Raw genomic sequence first — 21,600 nt, 5'->3', positions numbered from 1 at the left:
AGGAGAGGAGAGGAGAGGAGAGGAGGGGAGGGGAGGAGGAGAGAGGACTGGATTTCCAAAGTTTGAGCAATGATCAAGACATCCAGCCTAAGCCCGGGCAGTGTAGTTCAGAAAGACCCTATTGTGTTCGGCTTATTTTCTTTCTTATCAGAGTGGACTGCTGTTATCTACATCAGAGTCCTATTTAGACAATCATGGCAGTTTTCCAAAAGGGATTTGGGATTTCTCAATTTCATAAACCCAAGAGCTAAATTCTCCCTGGTGACTCATCCCAGTCCTGAAGCTAACTAACCCAAGCTCCTTCCACAACTCTCCATTTACTCATCCCTGGAATGACATGCCTTTTGGGGCTATGTTTTTTTTTTTTTTACCAAATTCAGTTAACTTTTCTCATATGCATATGGTTGTAGGGTCATCCACTAGGACATGGGCCACATTTTAGCAACCACTGACCCACCATCAGCAGCCATGGACTGCCTGTAGCTCCTCAATCAGAAGTAGGGCCTTGCGAGCCCTTGCCCTGTCCATGCTGCAATGCTGACTGGTTTGATCTAGTGCCGTTCCTATGAAGACTACCACAGCTGTTAAAAGTTCATGTGTGCCACAGCCTTGTCATTTTTGCTAGAAACCCATCAACTCACAGAGTCCTCCCCATCCTCTGGCTCATACGACCTTTCTGCTCTTTCTTTTGAGACATGCCCTGAACCTGGCAGGGAGAGGAAGTACAATATGGGTGTTTAGAAGGCAGATGGATACTATAGCAATTCAGCAAAATGATAGTAGTTGGTTCTCTTCCAGGGTCTGGGTCTATGCCCTCTCCAGCCACAGCATCTTGGCCAGGTTTATAGCACTAGGATTGATTTTCTTTGTATTGAGTAAGCCTTAAATGTAGTCAGACAGCTATTGGTCACTCCCCAAAGCTCTCATGCTACTATTGTACCCATGGGCATATTTTGTCCAGCCAGTTGTTATTGTAGCTTATAGGGTTCACAGATGGGGTATGGTAGTTGGTCGTTTTCTTCCCTGGCAGCATGCATAACACCTTCTGGTACTATGAAATCTATCCATCAAGAAGGATGCTTTCCAGGCCAGTAACAGCTTGATTTCATCAATTCCTGTGACTAGTAGGTGGTATTTCCATCCATAGAAACTTACTTTCAAGCTCTGCTGGGCAGCTAAGAGCCATGACAGCAGCCTCTATTGGTTTGGAAGTCTCTGGGACTCCTTGACTAACAATTTGAAGGAAGGCACCCATACCTGACACTGGGCTTTTGCTTGACTATCTATGGCTTCTGGCAAGACCATTATCCCCTTACCCTGTGAGTTAATTCCATTTAAACTCCTTAGACATATAGGTATAAGAAAATTCATAAAAATAGCTTCTACATTGTCTCCAGTATTGTTTATTGTTCTTCCCATCCCATCTTCTTCCCTACCCTCTCAAATCATTCCCTGCCTGATTCTTTTGGTCTTTTAAATGATGTTTGCCCTGGACACCCTGACACATTCTCCCAAGGCACTGCTGATTCTGGTCACAGCCAGATTAGAAATAAATGTGTATTTGGAACACAGCACGTGATTCCGTTCCTAGTCTGCCATGATACTTCTCCAGTGAGGTGTCCCCCTTCCCTTCTGACCCTTCTGACCTTTGAGGACAAAGGGTATTGATTTCAGAGGGTAACCTCGCAACTGGCATCTCTGCCTCCATCGAAGTTTCATCTTTTCAGGCTGGCCCTGTCAGTCAGGGATGTTCTCCCCTACTGCTTGCTTCCTTCCCACTTCCACACATACAATCAAATACTGGATTTTAGAGAAGTAAAGCAAGCTTTCACTTGCTGTGACATGTGGTTGGGCATTACTTTTGTTTTATTATTATTATTATTATTATTATTTGCAGTACTGGGGATTGAGCTATGGGACTGGTGCATGGTAGGAAATTGATATATCAGTGGGCTACAGTCTCAGTCATCAACCTTTGATTCCAAACACTAAAAGTGTGGCTTTTGTTCTGGGTACCTCCTGTGGACTCAGCATGTCTCCCCTGAACATTGGCGGTAGTCACATGATCGATTGGTGTCTTCACATCTATGCTTGCCCCTTCACTTGTGTCCTCTACAAACTTATATGAATGACTTCACTGAAACATGTATCTGTTAGGTCATTTTCTCTTAGAATACCCCAGTGTGTTCCAGTTACTTCTGGAGCTCACCACTCCCCCTGTGCTGCATGGGTTTCATCTCTAAGATAGGCTGGTCACCCTGCAGCCTCACCCCTCGTTTCTCACACAGTGTCTTCCCCCTTGCAGCCGTTCTGTCCACTGTTAGTGTCCATAGATGTTGAGCTGTTTGCACAGAGGTATTTGCATTTGCTATTCCTACCCTGGGGATGATTTTCCTGAGCTCTACTCCTGATGTCTACCTACCAGCCCCATAGAACTTGCTCTTTCCTTCCCATCCCTCATCTAGTTGTTGTCTCCACTAAGGCATGATCCATGAATATGGGAGTGGTTTCTGTGGGATTCATATTTCCTTTATTCTCTTGGCACAGCATCTGCTATATTGGGAATGTCCAGTGGGATAATCTATTGAACTAATGGTTCATGAGCGAAAAGCTGAACTGCTTGGCCCTGTGATCTCAGCCCCTGAAGCCAGGCTTTCACTGTTCTCTGAACATTTCAACTGGATTCTTCTTGTTCTGCTCTATGATTTCAGCTGGCTAATAACCCCTCCCATCTACCCATCACCCCTTTCCTGTCTGTCTGACTCACCTTACCTCCCCTTTCTTGCGTTATAGTTTACGAAGCATTCTACATCCTCACCTACTGTTAATGAAGAGATAACTTCTCATGAAAACATGCTTTCCTCTCTCAAATGGCTTTGGCCTGAGGATGAATCCTGTGTTTATCATCTTTCCAATGTCTTGGAGCCCCTTAGTGCTGTGATGATGGACTGATGGATGAGAGAAAGATGATGCTACTGATGGATGTGAGAAAGATGATGCTGAGAGCGGCCTGCATGCTGCTCCAGCCTCCATCAGTATGAAATGATCCATGTGAAGCTGAGCATCTGTGACCCCCCTAATCTGTACCATGTTCCCAATGTTCCTTGTACTGCTACAAAAGGATAATGTTGTCAGAAATGATGTGCCGTGTTCTTCTGCACTGTCCCAGATATGAGGTGACAAGTACCAAAGAGTATCATATCCTTAGCCTCCAACTTTGAGTGCTCCTTCTTCAGAGCAGAAATTCACTCTCCTTTCAATTTAATTTGACATATGGAAGTAGGAGTTAATAATTTAGGGTAATCAATGAAGGGAAGCTGTTTAGGGGACCAGTCTATTGCTGGGCTTGAATCAGAAGGGGTCCTGGATGGACATATAGAAGATTAGAGGATGATGGAGCTTGCCAGTGACTGTGTGCAATGACAGTGCCACAGGTCCAGATCATTGTGACACTGAAGTCCTGTGCCTATTGCACAGTGGTAGGATGTTAGGACACTCAGTTCATTGCCATTCATGGTAAGAGGAAACAGTAGTTGTGAGATGAGTCTGACCAGCTTTGTGGGTTTGGCTTCCAGTCAATAAGGCTATGATAGAAGCTACCTGTCAGTGCTCAGGTACTCTGAGGGCTGTGTTTCCTTCTGATGAATATGAAGCTGAAAAAAGCATCTGAGGCCATTTTGGTGGGCAGAGAAGGTGCAACATGGAGCAAAGACACCTAAGAGAGTCAGACACTGAGATGCCAGGTAGGAAACCACAACCATCCGCCACTGGGAAATTTATGATAATGGAACATTAGGGGCCAGTTAGTTTAAATCAAGCTATGATAATGGAATATATGGGGCCAGTTAGGTTAAATCCAGCTAATGAAATTAAGTTGAGAGCTGGTGTGGAAGCCAGTGAGCACAAGGGACAGGGTAGGAGAGAGGGAAGTCTGTTTTCTCTCTACTTCCTCTTAAAGAGAAAAGGAAATAAATGACACAAACAGACCAGGGGCCAGTCTGTTTCTTGTGGGAAGAAATCCAGAATCTATACTTTATGGGCACTGATTATGTCTCAGGCTCAGTTCTTGACTGGTGTACAAAACAGACAGAGGATGTCTCCATGAACAACTTTGCATCCTGGTGGCCAGGGGGTAGGGGTGGGGTGGGGTGGGACCAATGCCTGAAGGATATCAATTGGCACAAGCTTGATTTGTATAGATTAAAGATTATGAGAAAAAAATCCACAAACTGTGAGGTCAGGTGGTTTTGTTGTAGGAAATGAGAGAGAAGATCTAGGCATTTGTGTTTTGAATGAGCCTTCAAACATTGAAGTGTGTGTGTGTGTGTGTGTGTGTGTGTGTGTGTGTGTGTGTGTGTGTGTATGTGTGTGTGTTGTATCAAGTATGTTTTAAGTTATTTTTCTTTTTTGAAGGTGTCACCTTTTTTGTGATAAACACAAGGTAACACAATGTTACCTTATTAGCCTGCCTTAATACAGTCCTACTTGAGTCTCATGCAGAAATGTTCTATAGCCTAAATCCACCTAATGAGACTCATGGAGGCTCTGATAAGAGTGTGGGTCTGGTGGTGAAGATATGCTTTCGGCTGATGGTCAATGTGTTAAGTGTACTGTTGGTTTTTGGTCCCATGCCTCACAAGAATACTGTGGGAGTTCACCTGGTGGTTAGAAATTTCAGTGAAGCTAGAAGGATAGGAAAGGTACTCCTTGAATCTCAACCTCATTTATGTGACTTGAGAAGACATTTAACTTGATTCAAGTGCCATTTATGCTGACCTTAATTAATTGGAGAGCTGTGTCCGAATGGATTGTCAAGCAGAGAGAGGCTGTGCACCATCAGTGAAACCAGAGAGCCAAGCACTCCCAGGAACATGATGAAAGTCAGATATTATAGTTCAGAATAAGTTTGCCATATAACTCATTATAAGACCCCTCTGTCTGTCTGTCTGTCCTTCAATACCTCCCCCAACACACACATAAACATAAATCATGGCACACACAAACACATATTACTATTGTATTGAATGATATGATGCTTTTATGATTCCATCTTGCCCCGAATGTCTAACTCATACTACATACCAAAATTTAAACTTTAGCTTACTATTACATAGAGAATTTTATGGGTAAACATTTGCATGGTTAAGATGTTACAATTATTATTCGGTCAAATTCTCAGCCAACAATGTCATAGAAAGCAAGAAGAGATATTCAGCAGGTTGGAGGTAATAGTGTGGTCTCAATGTTGGGAGAAATGGGTGAAGAGGAGAAAATCATGAGGCTTAGAAAGGGTAACTGGAAATGTGAGGGACGAGTCCTGTGTAGTTACTACATGGGGCTGGTTGAAGGTATCATGAGTGGAGGGAGTAAGTTGTGCATCTGAACAGGTCCTACACATTCTGGACTGTTGTGGACTGTTGCAAAAGGGTAACATTTGAGGGAAGTCTTGGACCCTCACATCCAGCGGCTCTCTCAGAAAAGGCCTGGGCAGGGTGTTCAGCATCACTGTACAACGGGAGTCACCCTGCCTCCATACTCTGTGCCCATGCATACCTTCTCCTCATGTCCCTTTCATGTGGCACCCTAAGTTCTTGTCCCTAACTGTTTGTGAACTGTGCACAGTTCACAAACTCCTGAGCCACCAGTTCTTTCCTCTCTGCTAAGTGATTTTATTAGCATGAGCATGTTTCCATGAGAGAAAGTACCCTTTGCCTGTTGCCATGGGAGAAGTACCCTTTGCCAGTTCCCATGGGAGAAGTACCCTCTATATGTTCCCATGGGAGCAGTCCCTCTGCATGTCCTCCTGGGAGCAGTACCCTCTTTACTTCAAGTGCCATTCTGTGAGTTCTCATCTTCCTCCAAAGAAGACATTTCAATAGCATTGCCCATCTTCTCCATCTCATTCTCCAATTCTAACTGTCTCATTTATCAACACTCTAGTGGCTTGGCTTTCTCGGGACCCAACAACGACCTCCAGATGGCAAGCCTGGGGTCTAGTCTCTGTCATATTTTTGACTGTTTGGTATTGTGTGACACAGTTGACAGCTCCTTTTGTCTAGAGTTCTAGCTCTCAACTAGAATAGTTTTGTTTTCTGGGGGATTCCAGGTAATGACATTTCTTATTGTTTCAATGGTGTGTGTGTGTGTGTGTGTGTGTGTGTGTGTGTGTGTGTGTGCATGCACACACATGCTCATGATAGTGAGCCTGCAGAACAAGGAGTTTATGGGCCAGAGGTCCAAGAACCTCTCTGCTGGCTGCCTAACTACTTCTCCAGGTGCTCTCTTATCTGAAGGATGGCTTGTTTTTCAGGTGACCTCTAAATACTTGTTTTTCCTGTGCTTCCTAAAAGAAGGCAGCCTGGGAAAGCCTAGATGTGATGGCTGAGTCAGCTAGTGTTGAAAGAGGGTTGGAATTTGTGGTATAAAAGGACAGGCTTACAGGGGTCTTGGGATGCACTGTCTATCCAGAGGGCAAGACATGCTTGTAACCAGACTTTCAGATATTCACTATTAAGAGCAGCTAGCATTGCCTGCACACAATGACATTCTATGAGATATCCCAAAATAAGGGCAGCAAGTGTCACCTGCACATAATGGCATTTTATTGTTCTTGGTATTTCACAGCAGAGCTTTATAGCAGCTATGTAGCTGTTAGTGTATTCCAGGCAGCAGAGGGGAAATATTTTGATTAGTCATATGGACACAAAAAACTATCACCTAGTAAACATGTGTTTTGTTTTCTGTCTTTGATTTGATAAACAATTCTAAAGTTTTCTTCATTGTACACATTCTAATGCATAGAATAATTAACTTAAACACCCCAAATGTTAGTCACTTTAATGTTCTTATCTCACTTAACACCTAATTATCATCTACCATGTGATAGTTATTTTCTTTCAGTTTTGAAGGGGATTGATCCCACCCTGATACATTTAAACTTCTGCCTGGTGTTAGCCATTAGAAACCATAACCTGGGGCCATAGAGATGTTTCAACAGATAAAACCACTTGTTGCTCTGGAGGACTGTGGTTGGATTCCCAGCAACTACCTGGTGGCTCATACCCATTTGTAACTTCAGTTTAGGAGATTGTTTGCCCTCTTCTGACCTCTGTAGGTACTGCATACACATGGTGCACAGTCACACATACAGATAAACTCCCATACCCATAGAATAAAACAAATCTACCCCAACCTGTAATTCGTGAGAACATTCAACCCTGATCCCTGTATTCACAAATGTATTCCCTGAGTCCTTCAGGTCAGCCCTAAATCTTTTCATTACATCTGCTTTTATGATGCTGCTCTCTGATATCCTGGTTGCATGAACAAATGCTCACTTGCTCACTTGGAGGGAGATGGAATCACCACAGGTAAGACTCCAAGCATTCAGGGAGTGTTCCCTATCTACAAGCACAGAGGATGTAATAGTTGGCAAGTGTTCTTTAGTCTACATGGAGATAAGAGGCTTGTTTCTTACCCTGCAATTCATCATTTCCTTTGGAATGTTTATCCAGAGCAAAGAGAACAACCCGAAGCATTCATTTCCTACTTTAATAGCTTGACAGTTACAGGTGCCCAAATGGTTTTATGTTTCCAGATAGCCCCATTGTCATTACTTTCACTGTCTACTGATGAGGCATTGCTGAGGTAACAGATTTGATTGAGTCCTTAAAATATACAACAGCCACACGAGGTGACGGGCACTCTGATTTGAGACGGCTGGGGTCTGACAGTGTGTGATTCTATCTGTTCAATCAGACTGTGGCTTCTCTTGGTGGCAGAATGCAAATACATCAGAGTCACGGGCTCAGCCTTTTATATCAGGACTAATGGGATGCAGAGTTTAAACCGAAAATAACCACACCACGAGAGCTCCTACCACAGATGCAGCTGTGCTGACACACTGCCTCCCCTCCGTCTCCAACCCTGTCTGTGTGTGGGATGTCGGAGGGTCATGGTCGCGTACAGCTGTGGCTCCCCAAGCCTTTCCATCAGGATAAGTAGCTTCGCAGTGAGGCCATCTGCCTTCATTTATCTCTGCACAGAGTCCAGTCCGGGTAAAAATGGAATGTCTGTCTGATGAAATATCTGCTTGAGTCAAGTCTTTAGGGAAGTGAAAGCCAAGCTGAAATCTCTATTAATTAATTTCCCCTGTGCCATTGTCTAATCTACTTTAAGATGGTAAACATGACACATACCCAAGTTCACAGAAGACACAGCAATGCTGTCTTTCCAAATGAGGTAGGGACAAATTCCTATGGGGTCAGTTATTAATATTTCCTGTCACATGGGACTTGAAAAAAAATTAGATAAACAGCCAACAGCGGGTCTCCGTGGCTGCTCCCTATCAGCAGAATGAGGCGCTAGAGATCAGTCACTTGAAGGGAATGGGCAGAAGGTGGTGTCCTCCCCTCCCCCCACTGCAGCATAAGGGTCTAGAAGGTGACATCTTTGCGATGGGGAAGCCAAGAGTGAATGTCAAAATTGAAATGGCAGTAGGGATATTAGGTCCGCAAAACATAATTAGCTGTCCTGAAAACCGACCTGTAAACAAGAACAAATGCGTCCTATCTCAGGCCAGGTTTTAAAAGGACTCTGCCTGGGCTTAGCAGGCAGCTGGGATGCTCATAGCCACAGTGCCCTCTTCTCCCAGCACTGTTTTTATTGCAGATAGTAATTCGGACTCAATTTCTTTATATCTACTGCTTGAGACACATTAAAAAGTTTCTTACAGCCACCACCACCAATGTGAGACAACAGTGAAGCACTGTAAAGGAACCCCTTACCATGGCAAAGGTCAAGGGCTGTTGTGAGAAGAAAATACTAGGCAGGGGCAGTGCTTTGCAGAGTCTTTGTCTTTTTCTGTCTCTGCTCTTTCCATTGCCTCTGGTTGAGCTCCAAAGGAAGAAGAATAAACACAGTGCTGGACAGTGTTTCAAACTACCATTTCCAGCTGTTGCTGTGGGAGGAGTTATCGCTGCAGCCAAATGTATGAATGTATTAAATGCACATTTCATGTGCTATGACAGATGAGCCATTCTCAAAAGACATCCGAGAAAGCCAGAAAGTACTCTTCAATCTGCAGACAGAGAGCATCTAGGAGTTATTGGAGTGTGAAGCAAAGGAAGGACAGAGTGAGAAAGATGGTGTCTGCTAAAAGATTTTCAGAGCTGAGGACAGCCTTGCTGAGCAGGGGCTACAATGCCAGGTGCCATGGGAAGTGAGTGAAGCACCATGTTTGCTGTCCTCAAGCAACGTCCCCCATTCCTCAGGCAAACAGGACAAGGACATCATGATCTGAACATGGAAAGGACATGCTGGGAGGACATGTGTGTCAATCACTTCGCTGTTACTGAAGTGACAAAATAACATGACCAGAAGCAAGCAACTCAGAGGAGGGAAGGATCTAACATTTAGTTTCTAAGGGGTACAACACATCTCAGCAGGGAAGGCATGGCAAAGGGTGTATGATCGCCAGGAAGGAAACCAATCACAGTCATCCTCACACAGGAAGCAGCATAAAACCTTAAAGCCTTTCCCCAGTGATATATGTTCTTTAGCAAGACTGCTTCTTAAAGGTTCCATAATGTCGCCAAACAATGACACCAACTGGGGACCAAGTGTATAAAATGCATGAGTCTGTGGGGGACAGTTCATATTCAAACCACCACAGCATCATATTATACTAACGAGTGTTTGCCTCCATCACTGTGTTCTAGTGTTTATATTATATACATAATATACGCATACATATACAGCCATGAGAGACAGAAGTTTATGTTGAGTGTTGAGTGTCTTCCCATACTGATATGCATCATTGCTCTTAGTGTTCATTTACATTCTATTAAGTTAGAAGGGACTACAATAAATGCAGCTCTCATCTTGAACAGATTAAGAGTTTAGTGTGAAGTCAAATTTGAGTGATCATGGCCTGGGGACACATGTTCAGCTCTTCCCAAATGCAATGTTCCAATGTGGGAGAGCTTTCATAGAGGTTTTAAGTGGCAGGACAAGGAAGGTTATAAATCAAGGCATTTAAAAAACACATTGGTAGAAACTTAAAGTGGGTAGTTGTGGCAGGCAGAAGAATCCCATCTAGAGGCCTCAGAAACATCTTGCATTCTTAGCCTTCTGGTTGGTGCACAACAGGATTTTATTAAGTTAATACATTCTAAAGGTTTTTAATCTGTTTTTTAGGGTGTTAGGTTTGACACAGAGGTGGGCAAGGGATGGATTTTTAGAAACTAAAGATAGTCCAACAGGAATTAAAATTAGGATATTGGATCAGCAATATTCCAAGCTCTGTTCATAACCCAGAGATGACTTAAGACACACAGAAGGGTTGGGCAGAGTCTATCAAAATTTTATCTATACTGCTTAGTGTAAGACATTTGAGCATCATGGACTTTGTTATTTGTTAGTGTGTGTGTGTGTGTGTGTGTGTGTGTGTGTGTGTGTGTGTGTGTGTGTGTTGCCCTGAAAACCATCCCTCACAGATAGTGGTAGGCGACATACTCTCTCCTTCATCCTCTTCCTCACTCACGTGACAGTTGTTGTCTAGGAGTGAGAAGACTGGTGAGCTCATGGTCTGTTCTATGGGTCACTTTAGTACAAAATGGCTGTTCTCAATCCCAAAAGCCCAAATCTCCAATGCTTTGACATCTGAGACTATGAACACTGATCCAATGCCAACGTGAACATTGGTACTGTCCCAGAATTGAATGCCTGCCCAGGCCTGGGCCTGTGGCTCTAGCTCAGTGGTTAGCTCTCTTGCCTGTTGTGTGCAAAGCTCTGACCCCATCCTCAAAACCACAGACAAAGCATCAGCAACAACTGCAGCATCAACAAACTCAGAAGAAGGTACCTCCCATGCTCAGGTTGTGTGCCAGATAGGTATGAAATGAGAATGAATTTGTGATTACAATTGGACCTACACCTGTGATATTTTGGTATGTATATGGAAATACCTACAAACCTAAAACCCCCAGAACTGGAAGCACAAGTGAGTTCTCAGCCAGTCATCACTCCTGTTGTGGAGAGTTCCCTTAGAGGCTGTGCTGGACTCCATATATTTGCTTATTTCTCGTTTGGCTTAGCCTTCCACGGGGAGAAGTTCACTATGAGCCATTCTGCAGTGAAGAGATCTGACACCATGCTCCAGTTCACTCTGCTGCTGTGATAAGATACGCTGTCCAATAACCGTGTGGGGGAGGGAAGAGTTTATTTCGGCTTACACTTCCCAGGCTGCCATTCTTCACAGAGGCAATCAGACAAGACACTCAAGAAGTTGAAACACCAACTATGGAGGGATGCTGCTTACTGGATTTATCTCCAGCTTGCTTCCTGATTCATGCTTAATTAGCTTTCTTCTGTAGTTCAGACTTACCTACCTAGGGACTGTGGCACCTGCAATAGGCTGGGCTCACCCATATGGATGAAGACAACTTCTCAGAGACATTGTCATCAGGCAGTCTGATCCTGGCAACCTCCTAATTGAGATTCACGTGATTCTCGGCTACATCAAGTTGACAACTAGAGTTAACTGGAGCATATTAGTCTCCAGGATTTTGTTGGATTTTTCTTCATCTAAGCATTTACTTTAGAATACCTAGGGGTCAGCCATGGGACCATATAGCCTTGCTTTTATTCTATCTGCTAAAAATAGTCAAATAGTAGAGAGAGCTTGTAGTTTGGGAACCAGGTAATGTTCATCATAGGTCAACTTCTGCTCCTTGATGAATCTGGACAAGGTAAACATCATGCAAACTCCTCTTTCATGCTCTGCTTCCCAGACCTGCAGCTCCCCCAACTTGTTTGCCAGCCTGTGCCACACTGTACCTGAATATTCTGAGCAACACAGGATGGCCTTGTAGCAGAGGAGTCTGAATACAGAAGAATGTGATATCTTGTTCTTACAAACCTTTAAATTCAAGGGTCCAGATAAAGCAGAGCTGAGAGACCCATCCAGGTTGCTTGGTGCTGGGTATGACATGGGTCTTCTGGTTTTAGCATCTGGTCGATGCATCCAGGATTCAGAGAACATGAATCAACTTTGTTCACATCAGATCACTCATTACTTATCTCTGTGTGGCTCCAGAATAGAATAGAAGATGTCCATATTGAGGAGCTCAAGGCTTCTTAGTGGTGCTCTGACATTGTAGCCTGGTAGCTGACTCCTCCCAGACATGGATAAAAATCTTCCTCGAAAGTGTCTTGCCAATCTCCAGCTTGCAAATTTACATACATGGGAGTTCTGGGTGTGATTCCATGAAATGGCCCCACCAACACTCAGCACTGTGCTGTGCTGATCTGTGGGCACATGCAAAGATCATAATCAAGTCCCCAGGAGTCCAGCCTTTCTCAGAGCCAATGAGGCAGATTTTGTGGAGAGGGTCAGAACAGGGTATGGAGCACTGAAAGTGGGAAGGAGAATGATTTACTCTTCTTTTGTCTTCACAAAAGGCCAAGAGCTAGATAATTAATCCATTTGTTGTCAGTTATCAGGCCCATCTATAAGGCTGTTCAAACCACACACATTTTAAAGAGGAAAAAAGACCAGATAATTGCATGTAGTCAAATCCCCTTCTTGCAAAATAAGAAATATATTTTTTTTAGCAGGGTGAAGTTAGCTCCTCTGGATGACAAAGATAGCTGATATTAAACCCCAACACTGGGCCATTTACGTCTTGAAAAGAGTAACTAGATGATGTGTTTTTTTCCTACCAACTTCTAGCTTGTAAAATATTATTTTTTCATTTCTTGGCTGTCACATCAGCAGCCCAGAGTGCCCAGTGGCTTGATAATTTATGCATTAAATGCATTAACTTCTTCTACTTCCTTTCCCGAGAGCAGCTTATCAAAAGCCATACTCACTCTGGTGACTCAGTGGGTTTCTGAAATACAGCAAAGACTGGTGACATGAGTTTGTGAAATCTGGTTGACAAGGAGCCCCAAGGGACTTCAAGACAAGGAGAGTCCTAAAATATGAAGGAGCGCTTCATGGTTTATTAATATCTGCTTTTTTGGAAAGACCCTCAGATGATTCAATTTTAAATAAAGAGCATAAGGGTGAAAGATTGAGCCCAGCAAGTTCATTTTTAGCAGTTTTTTTTTTTTATAAATTAGTGTGTGATGAGGGGGTAGCACATGATATACAATCTTAATTCTTTTTTTAGAACGAGTCTTATGCAGCCCAGCATGACCTCACTTCTCTCAGTAGTTGAGTGTGGTCTTGAACTTGTTCTGCCTCTTCTTACATTTTTGTCACTTCTTATTCTCACCCCCTCTCTCCTTATACTTCTCTGTGTCCTCACATATACAAGTATGTGCCACAGAGTGCATTTGGAAGTCATAGGACAATATCCAGGAGTTGGCTGAAGATGGAATTTCTGTCCTGCTTGGTCCCAGAGTTGTTTAACCCCAAATAAGCACACTGAGGCTTATATTAATTACAAACTGTTTGGCTGATGGCTCAGGCTTCTTATTGGCTAGCTCTCTCTTAATTATTAACCCATTTCTATTAAACTATGTGTCTCCATATAGTCTTGGCTTACCGAGAATGCCCAGACCTAACACTCCTTCGGTGGCTACATGGCATCTCTCTGGCAGGCTCACTCTCTGCCTCCTCTACCCAGCATTCTCCTCATCTGGTAGCCCTGACTATCCTTCCTGCCTGGCTGCTGGACAATCAGTGTTTTATTCATCAACCAATAAGAGAAATATATGTACAAAAGGACATCACCCATTATCCCCTTTTTTCTGTCTAAATAAAAAGGTTTTAACTTTAACAGTAAAGTCACATATAACAAAACAGTTATGAAGCAAGAACTACAGTTAACAATATTTAGTCCATTAACATTTGGCAAAATTTAAAGAAAATATTCTATCATCTATCCTATCTTTGCGAGTCTAAAGTTTTATGTGTAGCTTATCTTTCATCATATCTAAGGAAAAGCATAACCATAACTATCTTCAACTCTGTCAAAGACCCCAGAGGGATAATATATAAATTACAGAATTGACAGAGAGACCTTTCTGCCTCCTCCTTCAGTAAATCCTACTGGTGTGCACCACCACAACCGGCAGCACAAAAGAGTGATTTCCTGTTTCTCCCAGCTTATATCCTGTTTCTGCTCAGCTACCTCACTTCCTGTCTGTCTGTACAGACCTCCAGACCTCTACAGTTAGGTAATGACAAGCTCCATCCTCTGACTATCAGATAGGCTCTATTTGCACAAGCAAGATACCACCACAGTTGGCTATCTCATTCCACCACATGGGGTGTAGGCATCAAATTCAACTTGTCAGCTTGGCAGCAAATGCCTTTATCCACTGAGCCATCACACCCACCATCACATATTCTTAGGAAGGAGAATGAGAGTTGTTTCTTGACTGAAGACTTCATTATGTGTCCATTCATCTACAATCCTTAGATTTCTTTCCTTTCTTTTTTCTTTTCCTTTCTTTTGAGTGCCAATACCATGTAGCAGAACTAATGGTAACTTGGTGATCTGAAAACTGCAAGGGCATTCTCTCAGATAGCACTGTCTCCACAGGAGGAATGACCTAAAAGTGAGTTTCTTAGACTTCCTTCAGTTTCAGCCAAAATTCACATTATGATTGTGATGATTAATCTCGGTGGTCAACTAGATGAGATCTGAAATCATTTGGGCATCTGGGCATGCCCAGCAGAGGTTATCCTGACTAGGTCAATGGAGGTGGAAAGATTCATCTACTGTGGGTGGCACCGTTCCCTAGGCTGAGAATTTGGACTGTATAAAAAAGAAGAAAGTGAGCTTTTATCACTCTCTGCTTCTTAATTATGGACGCATATGTCCAGCGCCAGAAGTTCTTGCTGCTGGGATGTCCCCATCACATGGACTTTATTTTGAACTATGACCCAAAATAAGCTCTTTCTTTATAAGTAGCTTTTGTCAGGGTATTTTATTACAGCACCAGGAATATAAACAGAAACAATGAGTTTAAGAAATGCTGTCACTCAGGAATTTACTTAAATGGTGGGATTTTGTTCTTACTGACTTTTGTTCTATTATGCTTAATTAAAACCTGTTCAATGTTGTTGTTGTTGCTGTTTTTAAGCAAGATATCCTGGAAGCATATGCATTATAAAATAGGGTTTATTCTAGCAAGGTATTGTATGTATTTGGTAAGGTGGCCATAATCATTCAGAGAATACCAAAATTGAATGTCTCTGTTTTGTTTGTTTTTAAGCAACTCAAAAAGCATATATTAATTGTACAGAATAATAGGTTCATTGTGGTGTTTTTCATATAAATTTTAATATTGACATGCTTCAGATTCCAGGACTCTTGGAGTGGTGCAGAGGACCACATGGGAAGGGGAGGAGTGGCTAAGTCTAACTATGACATATATCCCAGGGACTTGGGTGGGATGTGCGTCTACCACTCAGATGTCAGGTATGCCACGTGATTGTTGGTACATACAAAATAACTCAAACCTCCCAGCTGATGATGTGAGCACATAACATCCCAAACCACTTTATGGTCCCTTCAATGGCACAGCTATGTGCTTTTGGCTTCATTCCTTGTTAACAGTCAGGGCTTCAGTTGTCTGAAGACTTGATGAGCAAGAGATCAACTTTCGAGCAGCTATTCAGAGGAGGCTCAGTGCCTTGCCACTCACACCTTGCCTCTTCATGGGGTTGCTTATAAAAGGGAGGTGTCCCCTAAGGCACAAGACCTAACAAAAGTATTTATGAGTAGAAATAGAGGGAGAAAGGAGTGAGGGATGATTGGAAGGTAGGAGAGAGGAGGGGAAGGAAGGAGAAGGGGAGGTATCGAGAGATGGAAAGAGAGTCAGCCTATGGAATCCCAGTGTCCTGTGTTGTCATATTTTATCACACTAGATTGAAACAGTGTCACTGAGCTCATCTTATAGCAAGTCTGGACTAAGTCAAATATAAGGTCCTTCCAATTCTTTACTCCATAATGTATTTATTTGGAAAATGGAATTCAGCATCCTTTTTTTTTTTTTTTTTTTTTTTTTGACTTCACGGGATAAGGAGGAGTCTAGTGAGTTTCTTTCTTTTGTAATAAAGTCCACATGCCAAAATTACCTTATTGTATTCCCAGTGGCAGAATATGTTTCTGTAAACTTGAGTCTATCTGGGGACAGTCTTGACATCTTAATGAAGAAGGATGTGTCTGGAGTTGGTAACATTTTCCTCTTAGCAGAGGCTTTGACCAATTCCTTACTCATTGCCAATAGAAGATACCAGAACCCGGTGATATCTAGAGTAACACTCTTCCTGTGGCGTTAAAGCCAGAAAGACCATTGGAAACAGAGAGTAGAACAATACAAGTGGAGGGAGCTATGCGGATGTGGGTAGAAGTGATCCTGGGTGAAGCAGTTGGGAGTGTTCACATGTAAGTCCAGGGCACATGGGCCCTAGTCTTTCTCCTTGGCAAACAAGCCTGGCATATGTAGTGAGTGAGGTTTTAAATCCAAGTCATTATAGACACCGTCCCTCTCAAAGCACCTTTCCATCAGTTCCAATCATTTGGGCTCTGGCTGGAATCCCCACTGAGCAGGCTTCTGCCTTCTGCTGTGCCAATCCCGGGAAATTGCAGCTAGTGAAATGGAGGCCCATTGTAGGATGAGATTAGTGATTATGTGAGATTATGTCCCATCCTCGGGCTGTAAGAGGCTTATGAGGTGGTGGAGATCTGTGTAAATGTTATTAACTTCAGCTAATTAGGACCCTCTAAACCTGAGAAATCTGGATTCCAGAAGCAGACATGAGAACACTTGGACCAGTTTGCTGAATTACAGAGTAGCTGACATTTGCCTGTGCCTGGGGCTTGTGTAAATCCTTAGGCAGCAGAGGTCTGAGCCAAGGATGTGGTATCTATTGTGAGCAACTGTCAGTAAAAACTCTGGGGTTTCCCCTCTGCTGCTACCATGTCTGTGACTTTATGGCTGCATTGTAAAAGTGAGTGCACTTGGCCCAGACCTTCAAAGATGGGAGTAAACCCTCTACTTGGGAATGCCAAGTAAAAGAAAGTCATTACTGAACATGAAAGTTGTCATTGAACATGAAGTATTCTGCTTTCTGGATGAAGGGTGGGCATTGTCATGTCAGACATGCCCAAGTGTTCCTTCTCCTGACTGAAGGGAGATGCCCTGGAAATCATACAGCACACCATATTATTTACATGTGTTGCTGTTTTGTATTATTGTATTCTTTATTTAACGTCATTATTCCACCCCACACGCATACATACATGCATGCATATGCTCGTGCGGGCGGTCATACCCCCCCAGTCCCCCCACACTGTATTTTCATTATATCTGGCCCCTGTTAACCTCTCTCATCCCTCCACCCCTGAACCACTTATTCTTTCCTCAAGCCCCATCCCACATTTATGTCTTTTTCTTGTGACTCACTGAGTTTAATTAGGGTTGCTTGCACAATCATGGGGTGGAGTTACATATTGGAACAAGGACAACTTCCCTGTGGCTACATCACTGAGCAAAATGACTTCTCCAGCAACCATTAACAGCCTCAGGGAGGGATGGAGTGTCATAAGCCCTTCCAATGCACATGATGGAATGCTGATGTGCTAAGTCTTATGCAGGTAACCACTGTCTGCTGAGTCCATATGTGCAACAGTCCTGTCATATCCAGAGGCCATATTTCACAGCATTCTGCCCCATCCTCTGGATCTTGTAGTCTTTATTTTTCCTCTTCTGCAATGTTCTCTGAGGTTTGTAGACAATGTCACAAATGTCTGTTTAGAGGTTAATGGATGAACACTCAACAACATCTTGGTCTCAGCACTTTGAATTGTTATGAGTCTGTATTCACTGTTTATCAGGAAAAGAAGCTTCTGTAACCATATAAAAATTTGAATGCTGATTGACAGTTGTAGGTTCCCTAGCTATGGGCTTTTGATAATTTTTACATTGTGAGGCATGATTTCCTTCCACGGGAATAGGCCTCAAATCTGATCAGAAAGTTGTTGGTTATCCCCTTAACAGCTATGCCACTGTTGCACTGATGGGTCCACCTTGCCCAGAAGGTTGATAAGGAAGCACAGGGTCTACCTATGTTGGTAACTTTTCTTCCTCCAATGACTGCATACAACATTTTCTTTTGTGAGTGCTAGCTAGCAGGGAGGAAGCTTCCAACTCATCCCACTTTGGTTTCTGCATGTCTTGCATCTCAAATGTGTGATGGCTTCTGCAATAGGGCCTTGTCATCTAGTTCTGTAGACAACCTAGAGTGATAATAGCCTACATTGTTTTGGGAGACTTAGAGACCTCCATGACTAACAAACAGCTCATGCAGTGAGCACCTAGTATCAGAATTTTCATTTATTAAACCTGTGGCTTCTGGAAGCAGAATTGCATGCTAATTGAATCAGAGGGGTTCAGTGTGATATTTTAACACATGCACACAATGTGTAAAAATCAAATTAGAGTTATTGGCATGTCCTCTCCTCATCTGTATGCTCAGGATCTTTGAGTTCTTCTCCTCAACAATGAACTGTATATTCTTTTAACATTACATTTGTTTTTGTTGTTGTTGTTGTTGTTGTTTATTGTGGGGGAATGCAGGCCACAGTACAGGTGTGGGTCTCAAAGGCCCATTCTCAGGAGTTGGTCTCTCTTTCATGTGGGTCTTAGGAGTGGAACTCAGGTTTTCAGGTTTGTTGGTAAGCACCTTTACCCCCTGAGCCATCTTGCTGGCCCTCAGTCATGGCTTTAATGCCAGTGTTTCTCACTGTTTCATATGGAACACTGCATGAGTTTGCCTGTCATTCCTCTTCAGGGGTCATGCTAATCTCTGTATTTATCCAATATTATCGTAGGCGGTGCAGAGGTGGACTCTAGAGCTGTTTCCATAGGCACTCTTCAACATGACCCGTAGTGACACTAATTTAACTGTATTTATCATCTTCAAAAGCAGGCAACTTGCTAATCACCATTTATGTCTTTTGAGCTCTTTGCTTAATCCACCTTCTTGACCCCTTGGAGACTGAGTTCAGGTGTGCTGCTCAGTGGAGAACCGTCTTCTCTGTCAGCATTATGCACACATATGTTGACGGCACACGTATGTGCTGCAGTCTGCTGGCCTGGTCCCCGGAAGGCTGGAGTGGTTCCAGTCAGCTTCGGAGCTTTGGTTAGAAGATTGCAGAGCAGATGTCAGAGAGAGGATCTCACTAAAACCAGGTTAGGTCTGTGTATGAGAAGGTTTGAAGAAACAGCTGAGGGACATTCCTGGCAGGAACAATCGAAAAGCCACGGGGCTTTCATGTAATTCAGTATGCCCTCTCTATGAGTTACAGTTTTGCACTAATGACTAATTCTTAGCCAAATATAATCGCATATTTAGCAGTCAAGGGATATTTGTAGGGAAACTGTTTCCTGTGGATAACAGCCAGTGGACGCTGAAGGAGATTTTTTTTTTCCCTCAGAACATATGCCCTGTCTTTTCTACCCTGTATGAATTAGAAAGCTCAGTCAGTGATTGCTTTAAATAATAGAATCTAATCCTACTGCCAGGCAGCCACATAATTACCGAGTCCTTATCCGTTGCCCACTAATTTTCCATTTGTAATGTGTCTATTTTGGAATGAGAAGAGGATTCTAAAATAGGAAGAGGGATAGGAATAATAATAAAAAAACCTCTAGTAGAGAATAACGCTGCTCTCATCTTATTGTGCCCTCTGTGTGCATCACGGTCGCTGGTGGACCAGCAGATCTGACATCTTGCAGGGGCATGCTGTCTTCCCAATGCAAAGTGAGTAGTTGGATGGTATTATCAATTAACATAGAAAGGGAAAAGTGAAGATATTCAGTAGTAAAAGCTATTGGAGTGGTGCTGACTCCTGGTTTTGCTCATTCATATTGCATAAATTTCACAGAGCAAATCAGGGTGACCGAAGAACTGGGACCATTTGCTGTCACAAACATAGAAGCAAGCTAAAGTCACTCTAGTGCATCCAGTGCAATTGGAGGCAGTGTAGGGAGCAAGTGAAGGGAATTGGGCTGCTTGTGCAGACCTCTTCTTTGCTGTTATCTTTGTTCCTCCACCAGTAAAAGCAACATTGGGTAAGTCCTATGGGCATCCTGCATATCCCAGCATGCAAAGTGTGGGATGTTAAAGGAGGGTCACCATGAACACTTGCCAGAGATGACTTAGATCCACACCTGTTGGTTCTAGGACTTGTGCTAGGCACAGCCATGATTTTTTTTCCACATTAAGTAACCTTTATTCATTTCACAGCATTTAATCAAACTTAGAACCATGTAAGTAGCAAGTGGTAGGTGTTATGGTGGAAGCCTCACCCAAGCCTCTGGCATCTAGATACCCAAAGAGTCTGGGATGTTATGGTGGAAGCCTCACCCCAGTCCCTGGCATCCATACACCCAAAGAGTCTGGGATGTTATGGTGGAAACCTCACCCCAGCCCCTGGTATCCATATACCCAAAGAGTCTGGGATGTTATGGTGGAAACCTCACCCCAGCCCCTGGCATCCATGTACCCAAAGAGTCTGGGATGTTATGGTGGAGGTTCCACCCCAGTCCCCTCCCATATCTCTCTCCAAACCATGCTGCATCTTAGAAAGCCCACCAAATGATGACCCGTCCTCCAGAGATGCTCAAGACCACTCCCACAGGGTATTTAAACTCCCTCCCAAAAAACAGACTTGTGGTTTTTCTGGTCTTCCTTTCCCATCTTCCCAGGGGCAGGGGAGAGGGGGGAGGGGTGCTGGAAGGCCATCCTGGAGCGTTGTATCCATGCATGGACTTTTTCTAAATCAGTTTGGCTTGATCTGATTTGGATTGTCATATCAGCGGAGAGGCTTATACGGGTGTAGAAACTTTTCAGTAGGGTTGGTGCAGAACTTGTGTGGTGGTGCAGCCTCTGATGTTGCATGATATTGCCATCTGGGTTGTGGCTGGTATTCATGAATGCCATGCCAATGTGGTTCTATTGATACCTATGGGGAGGTCACACATGTTATGGTTCACAGGCTTCACTTTACCAAGTTGAGAATTCTAGGAATATGAAATGCAGTAGAAAAGAAAAGTGATGCTACTTAAAATTACCATGATATTTACACAAGTTAAGCTGTAATAAAATGTCAATTGTAACTTCCCAGAGAACCAAATTAACTCAGGAATACAGTAAAAGCAACAAGGCAATTAAAGTGCCATTCTGTGATACATCTAATTAATATAAAAATACATAAGCAGAGAAGTTCACAATTATACAAAACATATTGAAACACAAAGATTATGGTAATAAATTTTATGTTACATTAGTAATTGTATTAAAAGTAAATGGACCAAATTGTCCTATGGACTCAGCTTTGCCACCATTGTATAAAATTATTTTGAAAATTTTCTTTATGCTTGATAATTTTTACATGTGTGCAATAAATGATGATATTTACTATCCATTTCCCCCTCCAACTCTCCCCATCCCCCTCTTGATTTTCTGTCAATCCGTGGGAAAATAATTCTAAACAAATAAATACATTTTCCCTTTAGCATATGCGTACATAGTTGACATTGCCAAAGGCAGTGTTGGCTCTTTATACTGTTGCT

The sequence above is a fragment of the Cricetulus griseus genome, chromosome 2 (assembly GCF_003668045.3).
Source record: "Cricetulus griseus strain 17A/GY chromosome 2, alternate assembly CriGri-PICRH-1.0, whole genome shotgun sequence".
Classification (NCBI taxonomy): Eukaryota; Metazoa; Chordata; class Mammalia; order Rodentia; family Cricetidae; genus Cricetulus; species Cricetulus griseus.
Note: the sequence above shows the minus strand (reverse complement) of the source record.